This window comes from Lolium perenne, chromosome 4, assembly GCF_019359855.2.
Source record: "Lolium perenne isolate Kyuss_39 chromosome 4, Kyuss_2.0, whole genome shotgun sequence".
Taxonomy (NCBI): Eukaryota; Viridiplantae; Streptophyta; class Magnoliopsida; order Poales; family Poaceae; genus Lolium; species Lolium perenne.
In genome coordinates this window covers 104127260-104152653 of record NC_067247.2, presented here as the reverse complement: position 1 = coordinate 104152653, position 25394 = coordinate 104127260, and the positions used below count along the sequence as shown (strand labels likewise).

Below are 25394 nucleotides of genomic sequence, written 5' to 3'. Positions count from 1 at the left end.
CGTGGCACCTAACTCGGATGGTTTGAAATGAGCGATCGGCCACCTCAGCAATTTTGCGTATTTCCCATGTCCACGTGTCAACTTATGCTATTTTTACTTGCAAGTACAAGAAAAACCCAACTTCAACATTGTTCGCCATGCCAAGATATAGACATTTGCATAATATGATGAAATTATTTTAAATTGCGCCATAAATATTTACATGTATGTGTGTCGTATATGATCCTTTCATCACCACTTGTATTATAAGAAACTCCACAAATACAAATACCGGTCAACTTTGCCAATTTAACCATATGTAGTTTGCTTGAATATATATAGGGATATAAAATTTTGACTCACTTTCTTTTAAATGGGATGATTTTATTATTTGGTGAGAATTGGCTAGAAGCTTTTGCATGCAACTAGTTGGTGATTTATGCATAAAATATGGTATACAATTTTTTTTTAATTAGAATGGCACAATTTAACGATTTTTTTGGTAGTTGTTTCACAAAATCCCACTTTGTTGCCACTTATAGAAAAATAAAAAACAAATGACTTATGGAACCACAAAAATCGAGATATTTTCCCATCGGTATGGCGGACATGCGCGGGGAACCCAATTTTCACATTTTTCTAGTCCCAGAATCCCAGTCGCGCGCGGGCTCTCCGAAACCAACTCTAACATATTCCCTCCGCCGCCGCCACCCCCAGCCTCCTTCGCTCTCTTCTTCTCTGCCCTAACCCTAGATCCAGTCCCACCGCTCGGCTCCCCCTTAGAGCATGTCTAGTAGAGCCCCTAAACCCTCAAACCTCTATAGCAGTTTTACAGGTTGGAAATAGCCATTTTTGTGCATTTTTACAGGTTGAAAAACAGGGGTAAAGAGTAGAACCCCTAAACCCCTAAAGAATGCAGTTTGAGGGTTCTAGTCTTTGGCTCAACCCCAACCCCTAAAACTGTCATATGCCATATCACAGATTTCATCACATATCATCATTTCACATATCACAAATATCATCACATTTCACATAAAACAATAAGCATTGTAGTTATTTATTACAACACCAAATAGTACATTCGCGCACATAAAAGAATAATCATTCAAATTGTTACAACAATGTTGGACCATACAACAATAATTGTTCGAATCAAATAGAACAAAGGTAAATCATGCGGCACGGCGCTGCCCATCCAAATGCCACTGGTGCTCGACTAGATCATCACGGAGACGACCATGAGTGGCGGGAGGAGGGCGGGGCGGGGCGGGGCAGGCGGGAGGAGGGCGGGCGGGAGGAGGGCGGGGCGGAGGCGGGGCGCGGCGGAGGCGGGGCCGAGCGGAGGAGGCCGGGGCGGGAGGAGGCGGGCGGAGGCGGGCGCAGCGGAGGCGGGGCGGAGGCGGGGCGGAGGAGGCGGGCGCGGCGGAGGAGGCGGGCGCGGCGGAGGCGGGGCGGAGGAGGCCGGGCGCGGCGGAGGCGGGCCGCGGCGGGGCTGGAGGGCGGCGGCGGCGGCGGGATCGGGGGAGGAAGAGGGAACGAGCTGAAAGTTCCCTCCCGCGCGTGTCCGGGACGTTTACAGGTCGGGGACGGGTTGGATTGCCCAACCCTCGTTTCTACAGGCCAAGAAGGGATTCCCAGGTCCGACCTGGGAATTTTTTTTACAGTTTTACAGTTTTAGGGGCTCTAGTCTTTGCGATTTTTTCATCAAAAACTGTAAAAAAGCGGTTATTTTTATAGATTTAGGGGTTTAGGGGCTCTACTAGACATGCTCTATCCATCTTGATCTCTCTCGCCTCACCGCTACTACAGCGGTACAGCCTCGCGTCGCGAACCACGCGGGCGTCGCCCTCGCGGGGCTGACCGCCGACGGCCGCGTCAACCCACGGTTTCATCTACAAACGCCTCAGATGGCCTCTAGTGGCGGCGGCGGGCCGTCTTTGCCGCGACTGCCGGCCTCTCTGTCGCCAGATCGGGTTGCACACGGCCTCCCTGCCACCGGATTCATCCGCTCCGGCGTCGCTGCCGGCTCCGTGACCTGCTGAGTTCACCGAGTCCACTTGGTGTCTGACGGTGTTCCGCCACGGGCTTCCTCGTCCGTCGTGGCTCCGCGTCGTGGCGCTCACCACGGTCTCCCTTCGTGAGGTACTACAGAATCCCCCACTCTTCGTTTTCCTAGTTCGTGCGCTGGGCGGTCTTCTTACACGAGCACGATCTGGAAGAAAATCGACCACGGGTTCGTGGTTCTCTTTTTTTTTCAAGGTGCGGATTAGTGTTTTTTCAGGTCAGGCGGCCACGTTCTTGGCGCATATACATGAGATCCACAGCCCAGGCGACCTCCACTGCCGAGGATTGTTGTGCTGGTCCTCTCCAATTACTTTATTTTGTCAAAATGGTCTTGTGCTTCAAACAGCTATTAGAAACCTTCTAGATGTCATTGATGCATGCGCACATCAGTAGCTTTAGAAGGACTATGGACTGCGAAATTAGGAACTATTTTGTTCATTGATTTTGTGATTGGACCATAACTTAATGGAGAGCAGCTAACAGCAAACACTTCTACTCTGCTTTCGTATCATAAGAACTCTAGTAATAACTTGCAGTCTTGCACCATATTAGTCTGATATGAATGAGCTATTCAAAGGTTCTCAAATGCCTGCTATGTGTTCTGCATGGTCTGTACATAGTTCTGCTTGTACAAGAATCAATTGTCCTGATATTTTCTGTTTTAATCCTTTGTCATACAGCAATTTCTATCAACTCAGTTGTATAGAGGAGATTTATGAGATTGCTAACCATTGCTATGTTATGATGACAGCTTGTTTGTTTAGCAATGTTCATCGAAGTAACTGATGCAAATGATAGCTTTGATCCCAACTAGGTATGTTTATGCATGTTTACGAAACATGCTTGGATTTACTCTGTTTTTCACCGTCAATAGTCCTAATTGGGTTTATACAAGTTGCTGGCCTTTATTTTGCTTTGACACAGTTGACCCACAGTAACAACAGAATCATAAGTTCGTACATAGTTGTACTTGTTCACTTTCTGACATAATGCTTTTAGCTCAGGCTATAATACTTCATCCGTGGTTGCATGTGTTCTTTTATCTTTTTTTTCATCTCCATTGTGTTTGTTCACCTGCCTTAACCTATTTTAATTGCTAGTTTTCGTTCGATAACTTGTACTGGTCAGCTTTTTTTTTATGCAAAATGAATTTCTGATGCTGATCTCTGTATCAGTTGCTGCTATTCTTTTAGCTGTACAGGCTACCGAAACATACTTTTTTGGGCTACTGACAGTGTTTCTCATGAAATTGAATGTCTTCAGTTCTGTTTAATGCTTAAATTGGGTTGGATCTCCTTAAGTTTCTAACTCTGTATAAATCAGGAGAGGATGTGCTACTGTTGACCTATTACCAGCTGCAATCTAACTTTATCATGATTATTGTTAAGCTCCAATCTGCTGCACTACTATTCAGTTCTCATCCCAGTTTTGATTACCCTGAATCATATATTCTTTTCTATGCTTACAGTCCCAGTTCTCATGGCCAACTCTATATGTTGTTCGTATGCAGGAGAGGAAGTGTAGTGCATCCTTATTGGAGTTCTGGTCAACCATCTGTGTCGAGTTTGGCACCCTCAGCATCCATGTTGACGACAAGGTCTTCGAGGCCCAGATCTGTGACACTGTTGGACATGAAAGGTGGGTATTTACCTAGCAACTTAGTGGTACTGTGATATTAAGATTTTGTATCAATCTTTAGTTGTCTGTTCACTGTGTTGTGCTAGCAACTTTGTCAAATATATATGGTATTTGTCTTATTTGCTGTATTTTATATTGTAGGATTTGTGGAATTTTTTGCCTCGTCAGACAAAGCATAAAAGGTAGAGCGACTTGAGCTTCTGCCTCGAGGTTCTGTTGGTAATTTATTGTACTTGTATCGTTTTGTAATCAATCAATCCTTGAACTTATTAGTGATGGAATGTAAGCACCTTGAATATGTATGATGAATAAATGCAGCATGTAAGTCTGATCTGTTAACATATAGTAAAACACCATAGAATACTGTTTATTAGTAACATTAATTTTATAAAGGGTTTACAAAAAGTTTGACCCCAATCAAATGGGTTGAAACACAAGACAAATGCAATAGCACTACTTTTCGTAGATACTTTGATTTAATTAGCATTCTGTTCTTATTATCCTCTTCATTTTTCATAACAGGATTTCTTGCGTTCAGTGCCTTTGCGCCTCCCTCGACCTCTACAACCAGTTGATCGCGTGAGTTCCCTGTCACTTTCCCTTGATGTGCACTAATGCTGGGATCTGCAGCGAAGTGACTCTAGGAACATAAGGAAGCTACAGGAACTACAGGCTGAAGAATTTCACTCGAAGTGTGAAGCCTTTGCAAATATCAGCTGTTGTATTGTGATACCTTAGGGTTACACTATTTTTGATGTTTACCTCTTTTCCCACAGTAATATTGTAATACATTTAGCTATTATGTGAGAAGTGATATTCCCTTCAGTTGAGATTTTCGTCTGTACTATTTTGAAATGAAACATGCTGTTTTTTACCTGGATTGAGCTCTAAAAATGCTTGGCAGAATGACTAATCTCTGAACGCAATTATAGGCTCAAAACGAACTGTAGTTTTAAAACGCTGGGCCCAATATAGAGTTGTACTTTCTAAAGGCCAAGGCCCAAAAATGAAACGGACTGTGGAAAGCTGATCGTTAAAGGACAAGGCCGAGAAAATTGAAAGGCTGAAATAATTGGGCTTGGCCTGCATATACCACATAAATGGGCTGGGCTGAATTTGATCCACGACCATTTAGCTCGGTCACAGATTTGCCACGTAGGACTCGCCATGTTGGATCTGACGTGGACATGCTGGATTGCCGATGACCAATATTTTGGTCATGAAATCTATGACCATCAAATTTAGTCGTAATCCTCTACAACCAATTAAAAGAAAAGGTCGTTGTGAGCCGTCAGTGACGCTCAACTGGCGACCAACAATTTTTGGTCACACCAAGATCATAGATGGTAGACAATGACCTTCTAACGACCAATATGAAGGGTCGTCAGTTAGCATATTTCTTGAAGTGGTATCAATTAGATAGAGTTTGGCTTGTGCACGGTTGGGATTATTCCCACGTTAGAAAGTCTACGGACTATAAATATGTATCTAGGGTTTATGGAATAAACAACAACCAACGTTCAACCACAAATCAATCCTGGCGCATCGCCAACTCCTTCGTCTTGAGGGTTTCTACCGGTAAGCATCATGCTGCCTAGATCGCATCTTGCGATCTAGGCAGCACAAGCTTATGTTGTTCAAGCGTTGCTCGTACTGAAGCCTTTTTGATGGCGAGCAACGTAGTTATCTTAGATGTGTTAGGGTTAGCATTGTTCTTCGTATCATATGCTATCGTATTGCGATTCTTGCATATCTAGCCGCCCTCACACCTATCTTAGGTGTGGGGGTGGCACCCCGCTTGATCTTTATTTAGTAGATTCGATCCGTTACGGTTGCTCCTTGTTCTTCAAGGATTAGTTTAATATCTGCAATAGTTAGGCCTTACAAAGGGTTGGAGGATCCAGCGGCACGTAGGGTGTCGTTTGCTAGTCCTAGACAGGATGTTCCGGGGATCAACCTCGTGTTGGTTTTTAGGCCTTGTCTAGGATCGGCTTACGATCACCGTGCGTGGCCGCGAGGCCCAATCGTGAGTAGGATGATCCGATTATGCGGTGAAAACCCTAAATCGTCGTAGATCGTATTAGCTTTATCTTGATCAAGCAGGACCACCATATATTCGTGCACCTCGTACGAATCATGGGTGGATCGGCTCCTTGAGCCGATCCACAGGAAAACCTGAGAGCCGATCGAGGCTCGTATTTAATGTTTACGTGTATGCCATGCAGGAAACTAAGCGAGGCATCTCCATCACCTTCCTGACCAGGTATAGGTCAGGTGGCACGCCCTTGCATCAGCATCGGACGTGTGTACCAGAGGCTTTGCGGGCCGTCGCTCGGAGGGACCAGGGCCAGCCGCAGCCCTAAGTTGTTCCCGGCTCTACTGTGTTGCCCGTCGCTGCTCGCCGGTGGGTTTTGACCGCAACACATTCTGGCACGCCCGGTGGGACATCTGCAGAGCCGATAACCGCAGAGCCGATATCTGCAGTAACCTGACAGATTCGGCTCGGGGGGGCACATAATCAGGTAGACAGACGCATGGGCAATAAAATATTAGGAGCCAATGGAAAATCGGCCAGTAAAAAAAAATCACGTACCCCAGCAGTGATTTGACATCTACTCCTTCCCCGTGGTGTTTTGGGAGATCATTTGACTTTGATCCACAGCTGAGATGGCTGGCGACCCAGTCACGTACGCAGAGCTGCCTGATGAGCACAAGAAGAGGTACGATGAGCTCAAGGCTCTCTTTGAAGCCGATCTAATCGGCTCTTTCTCGAAGACCCGTTCTCATGGCATCAGGTGGAACGGCTTTACAGCCGAGGGTGCCCTCGACCAAGTAGATCTGTCCACCCCTTCAGAAGAACGGACCAGAGCTCTGCGCCGGGAAATTAACTACATGGTAGCTCATTCTGTTTACCGCCATGGCAAAGACAAAGAAGAAAGCAGTCACTCTGGTGGCAAGGACAAAGAGGGGGCCGGTTCAAGCGATCGGCTTCGATATAATGATAAAAGGTACAACAATGAAGACGGTATAGAGTCTTATAATGCTTTCAATATGCTTTTTATGTGAGTTTTGCTGTACCGGTTCATACTTGTGTTTGCTTTAAACAACCTTGCTAGCCTAAACCTTGTATCGAGAGGGAATACTTCTCATGCATCCAAAATCCTCGAGCCAAACACTATGCCACTTGTGTCCACCATACCTACCTACTACATGGTATTTCTCCGCCATTCCAAAGTAAATTGCTTGAGTGCTACCTTTGAAATTTCTATTCTTTATCTTTGCAATATATAGCTCATGGGACAAATAGCTTAAAACCTATTGTGGTATTGAATATGCACTTATGCATCTTATCTCTTATAAGTTGCTTGTTGAGCGATAACCATGTTCCTGGGGACACCATCAACTATTTATTTGTTGAATATCATGTGAGTTGCTATGCATGTTCGTCTTGTCTGAAGTAAGGGTGATTTATCATGATCAAATGGTTTGAGTATACATATTGTTAGAGAAGAACATTGGGCCGTTAACTAAAGCCATGATCCATGGTGGAAGTTTCAGTTTGGACAACAAACCTCAATCTCTTATGAGAATATTATCTGTTGTTGAATGCTTATGCATTAAAGAGGAGTCCACTATCTGTTGTCTATGTTGTCCCGGTATGGATGTCTAAGTTGAGAATAATCAAAAGCGAGAAATCCAATGCGAGCTTTCTCCTTAGACCTTTGTACAGGCGGCATAGAGGTACCCCTTTGTGACACTTGGTTAAAACGTATGCTATGCTATTATAATCCATGTAAATCCAAGCTAATTAGGACAAGGTGCGGGCACTATTGGTATACTATGCATGAGACTTGCAACTTGTAGGACATAATTTACATAACTCATATGCTTTATTACTACCGTTGACAAAGTTGTTTCTTATTTTCAAAATAAAAGCTCTAGCACAAATATAGCAATCCATGCTTCCCTCTGCGAAGGGCCTTTCTTCTACTTTTATTGTTGAGTCAGTTTGCCCATTTCCTTCTATCTAAAAAAGCAAACATCTGTGTTAACTGTGCATTGATTCCTACATACTTGCATATTGCACTTGTTATATTACTTTATGTTGATAATATCCAGAAGATGCCACCTTTTGCCCTTTCAGTCCAAATGTCATTTGGTTTTGCAATGTTCTTCCATAGATGATTTTTCTCATGGTATACAGCCGATGCACGGACATCGACTTTAGAGCTAAGAAATAAAGCCGATGCACAGCCATCGACTCTAGTACAATTACACAGGATCTACCCGCTGCGTGTTCAAGACGCGGATTTTCACCAAGTCGGTCTTCAGTTCAGCTTCAAGGCCTTCTGCTTCCTTGAGGGAGTGAACAATGAGAGCTTCCTCAGCTGCAATGAGCCGATTTTGGTGCCCGAACTTTCTCTTCGAGGACTTCCAACCCTTTACGCCAGTTCAGCAGTACTGTCAGAAGAGCCAGTTTTGGCATGCAAGGCAGCCTTTTGCTCATTAAGCCGTTGGTGTTTCGTCTACAATATCGGCTTTCAACGGAAGAAGAGGCGATCGATGGGGGCAAGTTTGGCTGGCTCGGCATGGTGGCTGTCTCAGAATTACCTGAGTTCAAAGCCCTTTGTCTGATCCGTGTATCCTCACCGCTATTCTCGCCTTGACTGAGGCTCGGGGGGCAGCTGGCCTGGTAGATGCTCTGTTTTAAAAGCCGATTGGGGTGTCATCGGCTGGTCCTTCGTCGAAACCTTCTTCAAAAATGGGAGTTCACGCAGAAGTGGAAGAGGCAAGGCATCATGATGGAGGATACTGCGACGGTTCTGCTCTGCCACGATATGACCCGACGAAGGAAAAGCAAAATGATTTTGGAACTGTCATTTCCAAAACCAGGGGGGCATGTGTTATCACCAGAATTTGACCGGATCAGAGGTGGGCCGCGATTGGAGATGGGCTTGAAGAATATACATAGAAGAAATACGTGAATCGGCCTTATATGCAAAGTTTGGACTAGTTTGCCCATGTATCTGTAATATAGTAGGATACGTATCAATTAGATAGAGTTTGGCTTGTGCACGGTTGGGATTATTCCCACGTTAGAAAGTCTACGGACTATAAATATGTATCTAGGGTTTATGGAATAAACAACAACCAATGTTCAACCACAAATCAATCCTAGCGCATCGCCAACTCCTTCGTCTTGAGGGTTTCTACCGGTAAGCATCATGCTGCCTAGATCGTATCTTGCGATCTAGGCAGCACAAGCTTATGTTGTTCAAGCGTTGCTCGTACTGAAGCCTTTTTGATGGCGAGCAACGTAGTTATCTTAGATGTGTTAGGGTTAGCATTGTTCTTCGTATCATATGCTATCGTAGTGCGACCCTTGCATATCTAGCCGCCCTCACACCTATCTTAGGTGTGGGGGCGGCACCCCACTTGATCTTTATTTAGTAGATTCGATCCGTTACGGTTGCTCCTTGTTCTTCAAGGATTAGTTTAATATCTGCAATAGTTAGGCCTTACAAAGGGTTGGAGGATCCAGCGGCACGTAGGGTGTCGTTTGCTAGTCCTAGACAGGATGTTCCGGGGATCAACCTCGTGTTGGTTTTTTGGCCTTGTCTTGGATCGGCTTACGATCACCGTGCGTGGCCGCGAGGCCCAATCGTGAGTAGGATGATCCGATTATGCAGTGAAAACCCTAAATCGTCGTAGATCGTATTAGCTTTATCTTGATCAAGCAGGACCACCATATATTCGTGCACCTCGTACGAATCATGGGTGGATCGGCTCCTTGAGCCGATCCACAGGATAACCTGAGAGCCGATCGAGGCTCGTATTTAATGTTTACGTGTATGCCATGCAGGAAACTAAGCGAGGCATCTCCATCACCTTCCTGACCAGGTATAGGTCAGGTGGCACGCCCTTGCATCAGCATCAGACGTGTGTACCAGAGGCTTTGCGGGCCGTCGCTCATAGGGACCAGGGCCAGCCGCAGCCCTAAGTTGTTCCCGGCTCTACTGTGTTGCCCGTCGCTGCTCGCCGGTGGGTTTTGACCGCAACAGGTTCAAACACAACCAACATTTCCAATCTAGGATGAATCGAAGGGGAACGAATTAAACCGGACCAAATCTTGGATGAATCGAAGGGGAACGAAGGGGAATACCTTGAGGATTGTATGGGGATGGATTTGGCCGGCCAGATCTGTCCAATCCGTGGAGGATTTGGTGGGGGGCGGCGGAGAGGCGGACGGCGGCGGCGGTTGGAGGAGAGAAAGAGAGGAGAGAAAGAAGAGAAAGAGAGGGTCGGGCTGGGGGCGGGCGCGGGCGCCACACTTAAGTGGATGTGTGGCGCCCGTGGCATCGGCGCCACACATGCTACTGTGGCGCCCGTGGCATCGGCGCCACACATAGAGGCTCGCAAAACGGCTAAGTCCCAGACGAATTGTCTCACAGTATGTTTTGGGCAATTGTAAGGGCATGTGTGGCGCCGTTGGAAGGGGCGCCACACATGCTGCCACGTCGGATGGGCGCACCAGCTCAGCGTCGAGGGCGCCACGTCGGCTGGGTTTGTGGCGCCGGCAGGAGGGGCGCCACACTGGCATGTGTGGCGCCGATGTGTGGGGCGCCACACAAAAGGGTTAGATGGCTAAAATAGTTTCGCCGGAGGGTCAGTCTGTGCTTTCCTTTCACTTTTAGGTTATTTTTGTGCAAATCGCCGTTTGGAGAAGAAAGCCACGAACTACGTCTTCCTCTTTCGCGGGTGTACCACTTGCACTTTCGATCAAACTCCAAAGCCGTCGCGACGTCTAGCGAAGTTCAAGCATGCATGTTACCTCTACTTCAACACCGACACCGTTCAAGACCGACGAGGCAAGACGGCGAGGCGGGTATGGCCGGAGCAAAGGCCATGCTATCCACGGCGCGTGTACACGCTAGTACACGGATTCTGCCGTCGCCAACACACACCACCACCATGCATGAAGAACGCGAAGCGAAGACCGAAGACGACGACCAAGCAGCTTAATCGGAGGTGTCTCGCGGTTCTATCCGCGGGAGTAATTAACCGGGTGTCTTCCGAGGCCCCGGGAACCAGGAAACTACAATCGCCTAGTCATGCGCGCGTCAAGAGCCATACGGAGCGCACACTCGGGATTAGTTTATTAGTCGTGATGATTAATATGTATCTTTTCCCTTTTATTTTTGTGTACTTGTACACTGGCACGCCCGCACATTTTATTTTCCCCCGGCGTATGGGATACGTGTTTTCTCTTCCTCCTACGGAAAAGCGTTTCTTTTCGTGTCAAACAAGTTGTAACATCCCAACCTTGTTTATCTAAATAAATGAGTGTTCATGTGCATCTCATGCATGTAGTTTGCATTTGAGTAAATTTTTGCATCAAAGTTGAATTGTATTCAATCATGCAATTTTCCCTCTTATTCTTTTCCACTCAAATCTTTCAAGATTTACAAACTAAGCAAATGGTTGTATTGTTTCTTAATAAGGCCATGTGTGTTTAGAAATTTCTCTGGAAAATTTGAGTTTCAAAACTCCAATCAAACAGATTTGAATTTGGTTTAGAACTTGGAGAAATAAAATCAGAAAACTGGAAAAAGGAGAGGAAACCCTCTCTTCTCTATCCCTGGGTTCAGCCCACTTCCTTCCCCTCTCTTTCTTCCTGGCCGAGGCCCAAGTGGCCCAAACGGCCCAGCTGCACCCCCACCAGCCCAACTTACCCCGCAGGGTTTTTTTTTTTGCAATTTTGCCGTCGTCCTCCCTGCGCACCAAAGCAGGTGCCTGGCAGCACGCCGGCCACCCGATGATGCCGGCGGCCAGATGCTCCCCGCCGCCCCGGCGGATATAAGAATCTCGCCGCCGCCGCCTCTAACCCTAGATCCCCACTTCTCCCCTTCCCACGCCCCAGACCCTAACCCTAACCCTTGCAGATACGGTCGACTGGCGTCGATTCGCCGCCGGCGAGCCCTCTTCGGCGTCGCCGACCTCACCATCGCGACGAGGGTGAGTCCCTGGTCCTCGTGGTGCCATCGGTTCGCCCCCTCCCACTCTCTTGTGCCGCCGCGTCGAGTACCCGGCCCCCGCCGGAGGCCCTGCTCCGGTGGGTAAACCACGGCCGCGCCGCCCCTAGATGGCCGCCTGCGTCGCCCCGCACCTTTCCCCCTCGCGCGCCCTCAATCGTGGGCCGAATCGGCCGATCGGAGCTCAACCCGAGCTCACAGTGAGCTCATGGCCGCGCTGACATCATGATGACGTTAGCGTGATGTCATATTTCCTTTTCTATTTTCTGTTTGTTTTTTAGTAATTCATATTATTTCAGAAAAAGGTGTATAATATACCAAAATGATCAGAAAAATGAACCCTACATGTTTATGAGTACTTCATACATCATTGCAACATTTAAAATTGCAAAAGTAGTAAAAACCTAAAAACACCTCTCATATGTCGGGGTCCATTGTCGGAACCCCCTTTAATCCGATGTAGCACCTAGGGTTACTCAATTCCATAATATGACATGTCATTCATATTGTATGCGTATTGCATTATGCCATGTCGTGAATGTGTGTTTCCCTTTTCGGTGTTTGGTTCTTCGCGATAGGATATGAGACGGAGTCCGACGTCAACACCACCGAAGAACCGTACTCGTCTGTAGAGGGACAAGGCAAGCCCTAACCTGGTTCATCTATGATTTCGAAATGCTTTTATCTGTGGTTCCTACATATCGCATACGATTCAACTGTCTTTTATCGATAGATAGAGAGTTAACCTATCTGTTGCATGTCCTACCTTTGTAGCCTCATTACCCTGATCCAGTGCTCCTAGCATACCTAGGATTGGCATGTGTGCGCCGCTAGAGCCTTTAACTCTTTATGCTTAGCCATGCTTAGTTTGTTACGCTACTACTCCGGTCTTCGGACTGGAGTCTTACAATAAGATGAATCTAGCATGACATGTTGACGTGGTAAGTGTAGGGATGTTGTTAAACATGATTAAAGGCTCAGACGAGTGGCCACATTGGGATGTGGTGGGTTGTTTCGTTTCTGCCGACCCTAGGAACTGAGTTCTCGCCTCTTGAACCAAGACCGAGCGTACAACCACACAAAGCCCTATTATGGTACCATCTCGACTTACTAACTTGCCTAGTCAATTCCATGAGTCACATAGTTTGCGCGTTACCTGGACATATGCATTGCATTTTTGCTTGAGGGAAAAGGTACATAACATGTCACTACTAGGAAAAGGCCTAGCCGTAAGATAGGTGTTAGTGGCGCACCAGGAGGGCAGTGCGCCACTACTACTTAGCAGTGGCGCACCGGAAAGTGGTGGGCCACTATAAAAAAATGTAGTAGTGGCGCACCTCTTCTGTGGTGCGCCACCACTAAGTTTGACCATGGGTTTGACCCAGCCTTGTACATAGCAATGGCGCACCATGTAGAGGTGCGCCACAGCTATTTTATGTAGCAGTGGCGCACCTCTACATGGTGCGCCATTGCTATGTAAAGCATGGTGCGCCACTGCTAAGTGGTGCCCAAACATTTCCACCCCCGCGCGGATCGCCTTTTCGGGTTTGGAAAAAAAATAAAAGAAATAGATAGAAATTTCAAAAAATAAAATCCTTCGAGATGCCCATGTAATATGTCATCTAGGTTTAGTGAAATTTTAAAAAAATGAATTTTGATATATTATGCAAAATGGCGTCATCTTTCGGTAAAACGGGATTTCTGGTTGCATACGACCTCCGATGAAAAACTTTTTTATATCAAAATCTATCTACACGAAATTTCCTATTCGAATTCAACGGCCTACGGCCGTTTGGAGAAAAAATGGATTCGTCAATTGGAAAACAGAAACAGGACTTTTTTCAGGTTTTAGATTTTGGGAAAAAAATAGAAAAAAAGTAGCGGTGGCGCACCCATGCCTTGGTGCGCCACTGCTAAGCTTCCCGCCCACGAATTTCAAAATGGCCGGGATTCAAAGTGGGAGGAGCCAGCCACTTACCCCCTCCTCCCTCCTCCCTCCTCCTCCACACATTCTCCTCCTCTCCTCCTCCTCCTCCTCCTCTCCTCCTCCTCCTCCTCCTCCTCTCCTCCTCTCTTCACCTCTCCTACCCCTCTCGTCCTCTCCTCTCCTCCTCTCTTCACCTCCGGCGACCTCCGCACTATGTCGACCTCCGGTGACCTTACTCTCCGACGACCCTCCGACGACGATCCTCCGGCGACCCTCCGGCGACCCTCTGGCCTCCATTACCTCTAGCCTCCGTCCTCTTGTTCATCCTCTTCTACATCCTCCATCTCCTCACCTCTCTTCACCTCTCCTACCTCTCTCATCCATCCTCACCGGCGGCTAGGCTAAGAAAAATGAGATTGAACATTGCACAAATAATTCTAGCAACAAAAACGAGAAAAAATAACGAGCCAAAAAAATTCGAAAAAAAGTGCCAGATCCAGATCTAGAAATTTCAAATTTTAGTAGTGGCGCACCTTGTTTCTGTCCAGTGGCGCACCTCAGACATTTAGGAGTGGCGCACCATGAAGCTAGTAGTGGCGCACTACCTGGTGCGCCACTGCTAAGCCAAATAGCAATGGCGCACCACTAGTGCGCCACTACTAAAAGTTAGCAGTGGCGTGATAGTAGTGGCGCACCAGCAGTGCGCCACTGATGGGGAATAGTGGTGTGCCACTGAATAGCCATTTCCTAGTAGTGTGTAGGTAAGCGTGGCCGTGGTGGCTGGGGGTTGCGGCCCCTGGGGAAACCCACCTCGCCTCACATCGTTAAGGACCGACTTCGGGACTTGACGCGTTACGGCGGAACAATCCTTAGCGCGTGACTCATGGTCTAGGTGACAGAAAGGTAAAGGTCGTGGTCGACCACCCTCTGCCGGCTTTCCAAGGAAGAAAGCTCAAACGTTGGCACTAAGAGTCGGTTGGCACGTGTGGGTAAAGTTGTGCATCCCTGCAGGGTTAAATCTTTTCGAAAAACCGTGTCCACGGTTACGGACGACTTGGGAATGGATTCTGTGATCATAGATAACATGAACCTAATCGTAAAAACTTGGCAACCAATGTGTGTTTACGGATACCTTCTCCAGGTGTTGAGGGTTCGTGTAATCCTACACAGTTAGTGGTGTTCATCATCCAACAAGAGGGTGTAGAGTCTAGCATCTATTTATTTATTCTGTTATGTGATCAATGTTGAGAGTGTCCACTAGTGAAAGTATGATCCCTACGCCTTGTTCCTAAATACTGCTATCGCTGCTTGTTTACTGTTTTACTGCATCTTTACTTCCTGCAATATTACTACCATCAACTGCACGCCAGCAAGCACTTTTCTGGCGCCGTTACTACTGCTCATATTCATTCATACCACTTGTATTTCACTATCTCTTCGCCGAACTAGTGCACCTATACATCTGACAAGTGTATTAGGTGTGTTGGGGACACAAGAGACTTCTTGTATCGTGATTGCAGGGTTGCTTGAGAGGGATATCTTTGACCTCTTCCTCCCTGAGTTCGATAAACCTTGGGTGATCCACTTAAGGGAAACTTGCTGCTGTTCTACAAACCTCTGCTCTTGGAGGCCCAACACTGTCTACAAGAATAGAAGCACCCGTAGACATCACGCAGCCTCTTCCCTCTCATCCAATATAGCAGCTGCGGTATTGGCGAACTTCTTGGCTGTGGCCAACATCTCCTTTCTAGTGGCCTCTAAAGCCTCCGGATATGCAGCGTCGCCAGGGGTTATTGGCTTGTTGAGGACGTCTGACTGTGCGACCAAATCCATGCGTGCTTGTGCAACTATTTCCTCCGGAGACAGGACATCCTCAAACGGACGTTCCCGATCTAACGGAGATCCGGCGTTGGATGGTCCTGGGTCGGAGGTGGTGTTTTCATCTTCACGTTCATGCTGATCCAGCGGTGCCACGGTTGTGAGAACCTGCATAGGCTGGGCGGAATCGACGTCAGGTTGCTCACCGCCTCCGAGTTCTTCTATCTTGCGATTGAACTCTTCCGTGTCCATAGAGGAGGAATCATCGGAAGTTGGGCTCAGGTTGCCCAGGATCGACTCTTCACCCGGGGCGTCGCTTTCTCCGACAGCCTCTTGCTGATCCGGAGCGTCATCGTTCTCCGGTACCTCAACCTGCACGGGGCCAGCTCCGACTTCTTGAGGGGCGGCTCCTGCGGTATGGGCTATGAAGTGTACGAAGTGACACCTTTGCTTCTCTAACACCTGGGAAACCCAGGCGGATCTGCAGTGGTCTTCCACCGTTATTTCCTGCTCAGGGGCGGATTGGGCGGGCTTTGATTTTTTCAGATCTAAGGCGGAATCTTCCTTAGGAAGTTCCTGCGACTCAGATCGGATCTTCGCGACTGCGTCCTGCTCAGCGGCGGTCGCGTCAGCGTTACTTACCAGTGCGTTCCCGTCGGAATCGATGATTTCGCCGACGAAGATGTGGATGCCGCCGATTGGGACGATGGAGAGCTTGACGGGGTTAGTCTTAGCCGGAATCCAGCACTCATCCGGAGGGACGATCGGAAGGTTTCCAGCGTAAAGAGCACGCCCCACCGCGATCGTGTCGTCGTAGCTTCCCATGGCGGAACCCTCCCGGTTCCGGCCTCCAGACGCCGCTGACCCCACGGTGGGCGCCAACTGTCGTTGCCTATTCGACGGTACCCCGGAGGAGGGATCCTCACGAGGGGGAGAAGAAGTAGGGGCCATAGGGCGGAGTACACACAGGACGGTGGTACGCGAGTTACCCAGCTTCGGAACACCTGCACGAGGACAGGGCCTACTGCTGCTTGTCTGGAATTATCTGGGCGTTTGCGCGTTGTTACAATGGTTGTGGTTGTGCCTCTAGGGCTCCCGGGATCCGGCTTATAAAGGCGCACGGATCTAGGGTTTACATGGAGAGTCCTAGCCGGATTACAGATTGCCTAACTACGGTACAATGTCTTGCCGTGTACGTCAAGGATCCGCCTTCCATATACGTCGTACTGGATCTGGGTTCCTCCGAATGTCGGTGCGGATCCGGCTAACTGATCCTGGGCCGGACTTCATCCTTCATGATCAACAGCAACTGGGCCGCCCGATCGGCCACATGCCACATCACCGTCTATAGGCCACCCGGGCTTGCCAGATCTAGGCACTGTCGATGGTACACCCATGAAGTATACCCACAACACTCGTTCTCGGCGCGCCTCGCTTGCTCCCGGGCGAACGCCTCGTAGTGGCGATGAGCGTTCAGCTCGATGAGATTCTGTCGCTCCGCATCCTCCGTGGACGCTCGCTGGCGCGAGATCTCGAGGGCGTTCTCGAGGTTCGCGTCGACGAACTCCCGCTCCTCCTCCTTCAACCTCCGGAAGCGCTGCGCGTTCAACGACGCCAGGATCGCCGCCTGCCCCGGATCGGCGGGGGCATGCAGTTGCTCGCCCCACTGCGCCGCCTCCTCCGCCGCCTCAGCTTTCGCGTCTGCGACGTAGGCCTCGTGTCATACCGCGAACCATGTGTCCACTGCGTCGTCGAAGTTGTAGTCAGCGTCGGGCTGCGGCTGCGGCTGCGGTGGTGGTGGAGGCGCCGCAGGCAGCGCGTGGCCGTTGAGGCTAAGCATGGAGTACGTCGTCTTAAGACGGCGCGGTATTTTTGAGGTGGAGAGGAGAGACTGGCGCGGCGGCGGCGGTGGTGATGAGAGGATAGAACCACGGTGGTGGATGGCGTACGTACTAAATAGGGGTGCCAACGACCCGCATTTACAACGGTGTAGGTGAGTGGACGCCATGTGGCTAGTCGCTACCCTCGTCGCCGCCTTGATTTCCGCGCGGGTGACCATTAAACGCCGACGACCAACCTTCCCGTGTCGCGGCCGATGCGAACCGTCGCGTCTTCTCGCTGACAAGGTGGCCCCAACCGCGAAAACCGTGGTGCCGCGAGGTGCCGACGCGCCCGATTCGTGCCCTTCGCGAAGAGGCCGGCCCGGGGTTGTCAGCGATTTTATTGGGCTCGAAAAATCGTCGGCGCTATTTAAGGCGCGCTGGTGCGAGCCCATTTTCGATGCCTGCCCTAAAACACTATCGGGACCGCCGGTGGAGATGCTCTAACCGGATTCTCCTCATTCCTGCATGCGAACATGAAGATATAGGCTCTGCTCTATTTTCAAGATCGTCATTCCCTCTCAAATTTCTACCAAAATGGTGTACAGAGTATTTGCCAAATCTGATAGCATGATTGACTCATGAATCCTATGCCGGGTGCGCCGCGTGTAGCTTTCCAAATCTGCCTCAACCATAGGGAGTGACCTGCGTATTTACTGATCAGAGGTCAAGCTTCTGATAGGCCTAGTAGACATTATACAACAGACGACAGTTGACGCGCGCATGGTCTCAAATTGACCGGGCTTGTTACCAATTGCTCAAAAAGCCAAGTGGCTCTCATTAGATATACACTACTAGGAAATCCATTACCGCCGGCGTCCCAAAATGCATTACCGCCGGCGTTTACGCATTCGCCGGCGACCACCTCGCCGGTGGTAATGTAGTATCGCCGGCGTTTTTCAATTCGCCGGTGGTAACTGCTGTTATCCCCGGCGCTTTACCTGAATCGCCGGCGGTAGCGACTTAGCACTGGCGGTTTGCGAATTCGCCGGGGGTAATACGCTGTAGCGCTGGCAATTACAATTTCGCCAGGGGTACAGGTTTGGGGCGCCGGTGGTATTGTTTACAGGATTAAAAAAATAAAACTCGAAATATACACCAGAATACACACAGAATACATAGTATACCAGAATACACAGAATACACAGTATACCAGAATACACAGAATACACAGTTATATAGAAAGTCCCAAATGTTCACAACATGCATGCATTAATAAGACAAGTTTAGATAGTAGATAGTTGACCATAACATCACGACTCGAAGTAGCACATATTACACAAATACATACAAGTCCAGTCGACGACCTAGCTAAACAACAATGACATAGTAAACTAGAGAGGCGGTAGCGGCAAGCATCATCACGATGAAAGGGGTCCTCCACATCTCCCTCCTCTGTCCCGCTCGAAAGTTGGCGTATCGAGTTTCCGCCTCCTCCAAAGTGGTGTACCCCTTGTAGCTGTTGCCGCTGAAACGGTGGACCTGCCTCCTACAGTCTTCCCAGTCCTCGTAGACTCCAGGAACCCTGCCGTGGTAGACGACATAGTACGTCATCTATGCAAACACACAACAAAGAAATGAAAGTTGTTAGTACATCCATAGAGAGAGATATAACATATAGGTGTGCAAAAGAACAAACATAAAAAATACTTATGTAATTTATGACTAACATTTGCAGGACACAAAAGTTTTTGACTCAAGTCTACTTCGGCGGGAAGGGACGGATGCCCTCGAGCGTGTTGAATGTTCTCTCGTCACATCCATCTTCTAATCGGCCTTGTATCTCGGAATTAGAAAGTGCGGAGGCATAGTTGAACAAGCCACCATTCATGATGACATCCCTCCAGAGTATTGTGCAAATGGTCCGCTGGATGGCACGGAAGTCGCCTCTCACGTTTTCATCGGTGGTGTCCGCCATGTTCACGAACTTCCCCCGCAGAGCAGATGGCAACAAGAGATCGTTCTGAGACCTTACAACCGCCCTCATCTGTAGGATGGCAAACCATGCCTCCATCCCATTGTCATCCGCCGATTGCTTTAGGCAGGGGAACTTGGTTATGTGGTTGCACACATGGCAACCCTTAACTTTCTTCTCATGCCTGAGTTTGTTGACGCCAACCTCAGCTATGAAGCTGTTGAGGGCTTTATCAAGTGTAGACTTAAGGTCGGTGAAGTCTTTGTCCTTATCAAGCCCGGAGTCGAGATAAGTGACATCGGAATGATACGGGTAAAAGAGGAGGAGGGTGCAATACTTGAAACTGCGCAAAATGGAAATAAACCATCATACTCAGCTATTAAGGAAATTCATGAAAGAATGTAATATAGGGTACTTTAGTAACCAAATACTTACTCGCGGAAATATGGTATGACAAAGCAACTCTTATCCTTGTTTAACACCAAGAAATTCTTGATATAGTTGGCGAGAAACGCTTGTTCGGTCTGGGCGACAGTTGGAGTCATGTAGTAGGGGTCCATGATAGCGATGTGCGTTGTGTTCTCCATGGCGATATCGTGCGCCATGCTGAGCGATATGAGGCGGACCAAGCTTCGGTCTAGCTGTTGCATGTGCAAGAGCCTGAAGATGTCTTCGTACCGAATGAATATCAAGTCCGCAGGGTATGTGTTGACAAAGCCAAAGCCAGTGGGCACCTTGGCGATCAAAATCGGGTACGATGGATTTCTATCTTGAAGAAGTAGCTTCTCCTTTGTTAGAATAGCATCATGCACGCTCCTCATATCCGGCGTCAACTTGGTGACATAGTGTGCCGGCAGCATCGGCTCGCCTAAGTGATGCAACTTCCTCCACGGGGTCGGCAACTTGTCATTAACCACTATCTTGCTTGCCGCAACATCTCCCGACTTCTTCCGCTTCCTCGCCTTCTTCTTCTTACTGCAACTGGCCGGAGCGGCGTTTTGTTTCATACCTTCCGTGGTCGCACCAAGGAGTGTCCTCGGGGTAAGCCCAACTCGGGGCGGAGCGGTGAAGGCGGTAGTGTCCTCCTGCTCGGGCGTTTCTTGTGAAAGGAACAACTTCTTCTTTAGGATATGACCGGCGGGTGGCTTGTAAGGAGAAACCGCGTCGGCGTCGAGCTCGGCGATGAACGTATCAATGGGAGCTTGATCGATGTCCAACGCCTTCTCGTGTTGACTCTCGTGCGGACTATCGGGCTGACTATCGGGCTCAAATTGATCATAAGCCGGTGGAGCACTGGCCCTGCCTTTGCCTGCCGTCAAAGCAGTCGTTGGAGCTGGGACCTTGGCTTGGCTCGGGGCATCCGTTGCATCCTGAGGAGTGACCATGCCATAGCTTGCGTCCGAACTCCGAGGCGGTGTTCAGCCGAATTAGGGCTTTCGGCCATAGAAGGATGTGATTCTTGAGGTCCCCGAGAGTGAGCGGGGTTTCCGTTTCCGGGGGTTGATAAGGAGGATGGAGGTCTTGGCATCCCGGTAACGACCGGTTCACGCGAACCCGGCTCAAGCTATCATCCATCCTGACGCAGTGGAAAATCCGCTGTGTTGGCAGGATGACACTGCCGCTCGCTACAGCCTTCAACTTGTTGTCCACATTCAGTAGCAAGGTGCAAGGAGTCGCGTTCGCCTGTGAAAACATGTGTATGTCAGAGAGGGGCGACGACAAAGTAACTAATTTGTAGAGCTTGAGATACTAAATTAATTACCGTGAGGGCGTCGAGCTCGGCCCGCGTTGAAGGACCGAGGCCAGCGTGCGTGCAGTGGCGAGGGGCTAGTGCGGGGCCCCAGGTCCGGCGAATCCTCTCTAGCGCCGACATTGCCGGCGGGTGGAGTCACCAAGTTGGGTGTGCATTGAGCGTGTCTAGTTGGAGGCCGGTTGTCCGAGTTCTTTGGCGCCTAGGCTGATAACCGGCATCGGTCCCTTACCGCCGGCGTCGAAGTAATTCTTCATCGACAAGACAAGATCAGGTATGATTTCATTGACCCTGTTGGCCAGCGCGTCATCGACCCTTGTAGCAACCTCGGCACTGACGCGTTGCTGAACCTCGGCACTGACTCGTTGCTGAACCTCGGCACTGACGCGTTGCTCCATGGTTGTTTCCAAGTCGGCCACCTTTTTCAGCAGAGCCTCGTGCTCCCGGTCCTTCTGCGCCTGCCGCGACTCCCTAGTGCTTGAGGGCACGTCCAAGCCATAGTCGGCAAGCTTGCGACCTCCTCCGGCGCCGGGGACACGGTGGGGCTTGTCCAAAAGCGGCCGCGCGCCTTCACGGTGTTCGGACCCACGATAAAAGGCGTGTCCCACGGGACTTTGCCGCCGACGTCTGGGACGAGGAGCCAGCTGATTCGGCGGCTGCTTGTTCCGCCAACTGCCAGAAGTAACATGAACAATTTTAGAATGTAATGGACTTGGTGAGCAGTATCAAATTAATAAGCTGGTAAATTGCTTACCACTGCTTTCTCTAGTGCCATCACCTTCAAGGCTTGGCGACCAACTCAACTCCCACCACCACATCAGGTTTCGTGACACGTTTCCCAGCCAATTCTCGATGGTATCGGGACCTGAGATATGCCCTGAAGAGTGGGTCTTTGTACTTGGCAAAAGGGGGCTCGAGGCCAGCATTTATGTAGGCCTGGTCCTCCTTGTCCCATACCGGCTGCTTGCCTTCGAAGCCACGGCAACCGAGATTGTGGTGACCGATGTTCTTATCCGCCAGCTCCTTCCCCCAGGTCGATTGTCTTTTGGTGTACTCGAGCTCCTCGTTTTCCAAGAATTTATTATACTGCTCCAGCGTCATCCGCGGGAAGTGGCGCTGGATCTCTTCCCAAGTCTCATTGTCACCAAGCATCCCCCTCAGCATGGTTTTATAACCGCTGAGGTTCTTGGAGAACTTAGAGAGGGCTCGTCTGTTCACGATGTTATCCTTGGTATCCTCGTTCCTGTATTCCACAGGGAACTCATACCGTGCGTGCAGCCGCGCAAGGAGTTGGGCCTGCAGATGCTGCTTCTTCTTGGTTCGGAGTTTCGTCTCGTTGACGTCGACGACGTCCCGAAGGATTGCTCCCAGTTGGAGGCCGTACCCCTTCGCCACGTGCTTGGGCTCAGTAGGAATCCCGGTCTTGGCGTCCACCGCGGTGATTATGTCACGAGTGGTGCCGACCCTGTTTGGGCGCCGCTGCTTCCGTTTCCTCTTGGCCTTGGTAGTAGTATCCGAGCTACCCCCGGCAACGCCACTGTCGGTGGTCTCGTCGGCAGCCCCACTCTCATCCTCACCATCGTTGTCCATCTCAGCATCCTCCTCCTCCGAGGACTCGTCATCGCTGCCTGGAAGTTCCTCCAGCTGATCCGAGACCATGAGCCTGTAGTGCTCATCCAACTTCCGCTGAGAAGACCCGTCAACGTCTTCGTTGGGGTCTGCAGAAGACGACATCGCTAGCTATACCTTCTGTAAGTGCACAAGCTATTGTAAGTGCACAAGCTACGTAAGTGTTCATTTTAAAAATATACTCAGAAATTCATATCTTGTAACTATCACTTGACAAATTCATAAATTCATATAAAGTAGCACTGTAGCATGGTTTATTAACAGGGTGGAAATCCACTACTAGTTACTACCCCTAGCTCTGTTAAGCTTATGCTTTTCATTTAATTGCAATCTCTCTGCCTACAGCGAAAATTCGGCATGACCTTTGCTAAAAATGGTCATGCCGGAGTGCTCAATCGCCGGAACGGAAGTTAATCGACATTCCGGCGAAACATTGGCACTCAATGTACCTGCAGACACATATCTAGGCAACAAACTACATGCAGAGATACAGAATTTTCAATACATCTGGGCAACAAGCTGCATGCCATGATCAAGCATACAGTACTCATTTCATCCCACCTGCACAGGTACATATAAAATTCCCAATGAAAAATGACATCATTTTGCAGAACAGGTATCAGCAGATATGCTCTTTTATTGCACAAATACATTGTCAACTTGGAAAGATAATGCAGAATCTGAGTATCATGACATACAGGCACACTGCCTAGTCATGCATGATGCAATTGCAAGACTGCATAGCACAATGCAGTTCACTGCACATTATTGACAAGCCAATATCCAGTTCACAGCCACAATCAGACGGCCCAAGGCCACTGCTATGCATGATGCAAGAGCAGGAGCTCACTGCACATTATTGACAGACTAAATCTATGCTCCACCCCTTGAGGAAAAAAAACAACCTCAAAATTTGAAATTTTGCATCAAGCTTAGGAAAGCAGTTCTACCCGGACTACATACATCTTAGGTGGAAAAACCAAAAAACTACGAGAGTAGTCTGCCTTAGAAAAATCAAACTCTAAATCTATGCTCCACCCCTTGAGGAAAAAAAACAACCTCAAAATTTGAAATTTTGCATCAAGCTTAGGAAAGCAGTTCTACCCGGACTACATACATCTTAGGTGGAAAAACCAAAAAAATGTTGCTGTTTTGGAGATTGGTTTTCTCCAAGGATAAAAGAAACCAGGGATATTTCAAAGTTAAATCATGAAAGAAACCAGTGAGGTTTCAAAGTCAGAACATGTAAAGAAACCGGTGATGTTTGCAAGTTAAAATTAGGTAATACAAACACTATTTTTCATATTGTATGATTAGCTCAGAACTTGAGGAGGACTCATGAGCTTGCTGTGTAATCTGACGGAGTCGTAGCATGGTGCATGTGGGTGGTGATAGTGTTTATGTCATGTTTGGGCATCATATCAGCTTGTTTGTTGCTTTGTTACGAGCAAACATCATTTTACTGGCAGCGAGGTGTGCTTCGTAATAAGAAAACTGTTGGACCTAGGATTCCCTTATGAAATGTGTGCCAGGTTACATTTACAGACATATGAAAAACAAGGGAAAATGGAAGAGAGAGTGGTATTTTTCCTCTGGAATTTTGCTACAGAAATGGGACATTTGAGACGGCCGTGGCACAGACAATCGGATTATACGAATAATACAAGCAATTGCAATGGGATGGAAGCAAAATCTAATCAACTACAGTGCAGAGAGGCAGAAGCAAAATCTAAATCGAACGAACCTTTATGGCCAGAAGCCCGAGAGCGAAGGCAGCGCCCTTCTCGACCTCGTGCTCGAACGGGCGGGGCTGGTGCTCCTCGCCCGCCGCCTCCGTAGGGGGCACCTTCAGGTGGCACACGAGCACCGGCACGGCGCCGCCCTTCACAACCTCCTCTGCAACAGAAGCAGCGAGCAGATCCACCTCAGTAAACGGCGTGGGAACGGGTGAGCACGGCCCGGTTGGCGAGGGTTTGGGGGGATTACCGTTCTTCGCGAGCTCGGCGAGGACGGTGGTGGCGCGCTTGCCCGTGGCGCGGTCGGCGTGGCTCCAGGAGAAGCAGTGCTGGAGGGCGTCGACCTGCGAGTGGCGGCAGCAGATCTCGGGCCCGGCGACGGTGGTGGATCGACGACGGCGGCTGGGGAGCGATGGCGGCGTGGGGGATTTTTTCGTCGATTTGGCCGTGGAAGGGGAGCGACGCGCACACGGCTAAGTCATGGAACTACTACCCCGGCGTTTTGGCGTAAACGCCGGCGGTAACTTCACACTCACTGACATGTGGGCCACAGTCAGTTTCCACCGGCGGAAAGGGCCTAATTCGCCGGGGGTATTTTTTTGGTTCCCAGCTGGCCGGCGAGACGCCTTTAGTTGTATAAGCATGTCAATTAATCAAAACCGAGTCCTTAACACAGTGGTGCCACTCTTGATCTTATGCTGAAGCAGCCAGGGTTCGAATCCCTGTGGATGCAAAAAGGCCAAACTTTTTTTCCTTCCCTTTTTTAGCTAACACTTAATTCTTAAATTGTAAAGTGCTTTTGGCGACATATGATAAAAAATCAATAAATTGCGAGACATCAATTCTCCTTCCCTTTTTTAGCTAACACTTAATTCTTAAATTGTAAAGTGCTTTTGGCGACATATGATAAAAAATCAATGAAGGATAAATTGCGAGACATCAATTTATGATTTTAATTCTTGAATGACTTCAAAGTCCTTTCGGCGAGATCCGATAAAAAACCAAGACATAAATTTAGGATACAC

The 25394-nt window shown here is 48.9% G+C and overlaps 2 long non-coding RNA genes across 5 annotated transcripts; one reads left to right on the top strand and one right to left on the bottom strand.

Moving 5' to 3' along the window:
- The first annotated feature begins 1761 nt into the window (after positions 1–1761).
- Positions 1762–4511, top strand: LOC127293521 (uncharacterized). Of its 4 annotated transcripts, none has more exons than XR_007845880.1 (5): positions 1762–2121; positions 2261–2339; positions 2795–3681; positions 3823–3863; positions 4220–4511. It is a non-coding gene; the product is annotated as an uncharacterized lncRNA (long non-coding RNA). The 4 variants fall into 4 exon arrangements; XR_007845879.1 differs by having other exon boundaries at positions 2261–2857; positions 3554–3681; XR_007845878.1 differs by having other exon boundaries at positions 2266–3681.
- Positions 4512–18497: 13986 nt separating this feature from the next.
- Positions 18498–19413, bottom strand: LOC127348545 (uncharacterized). Its single transcript, XR_007879820.2, has 2 exons — positions 19010–19413; positions 18498–18893 (listed from the first exon to the last, which is right to left on the bottom strand). It is a non-coding gene; the product is annotated as an uncharacterized lncRNA (long non-coding RNA).
- Positions 19414–25394: the final 5981 nt, after the last annotated feature.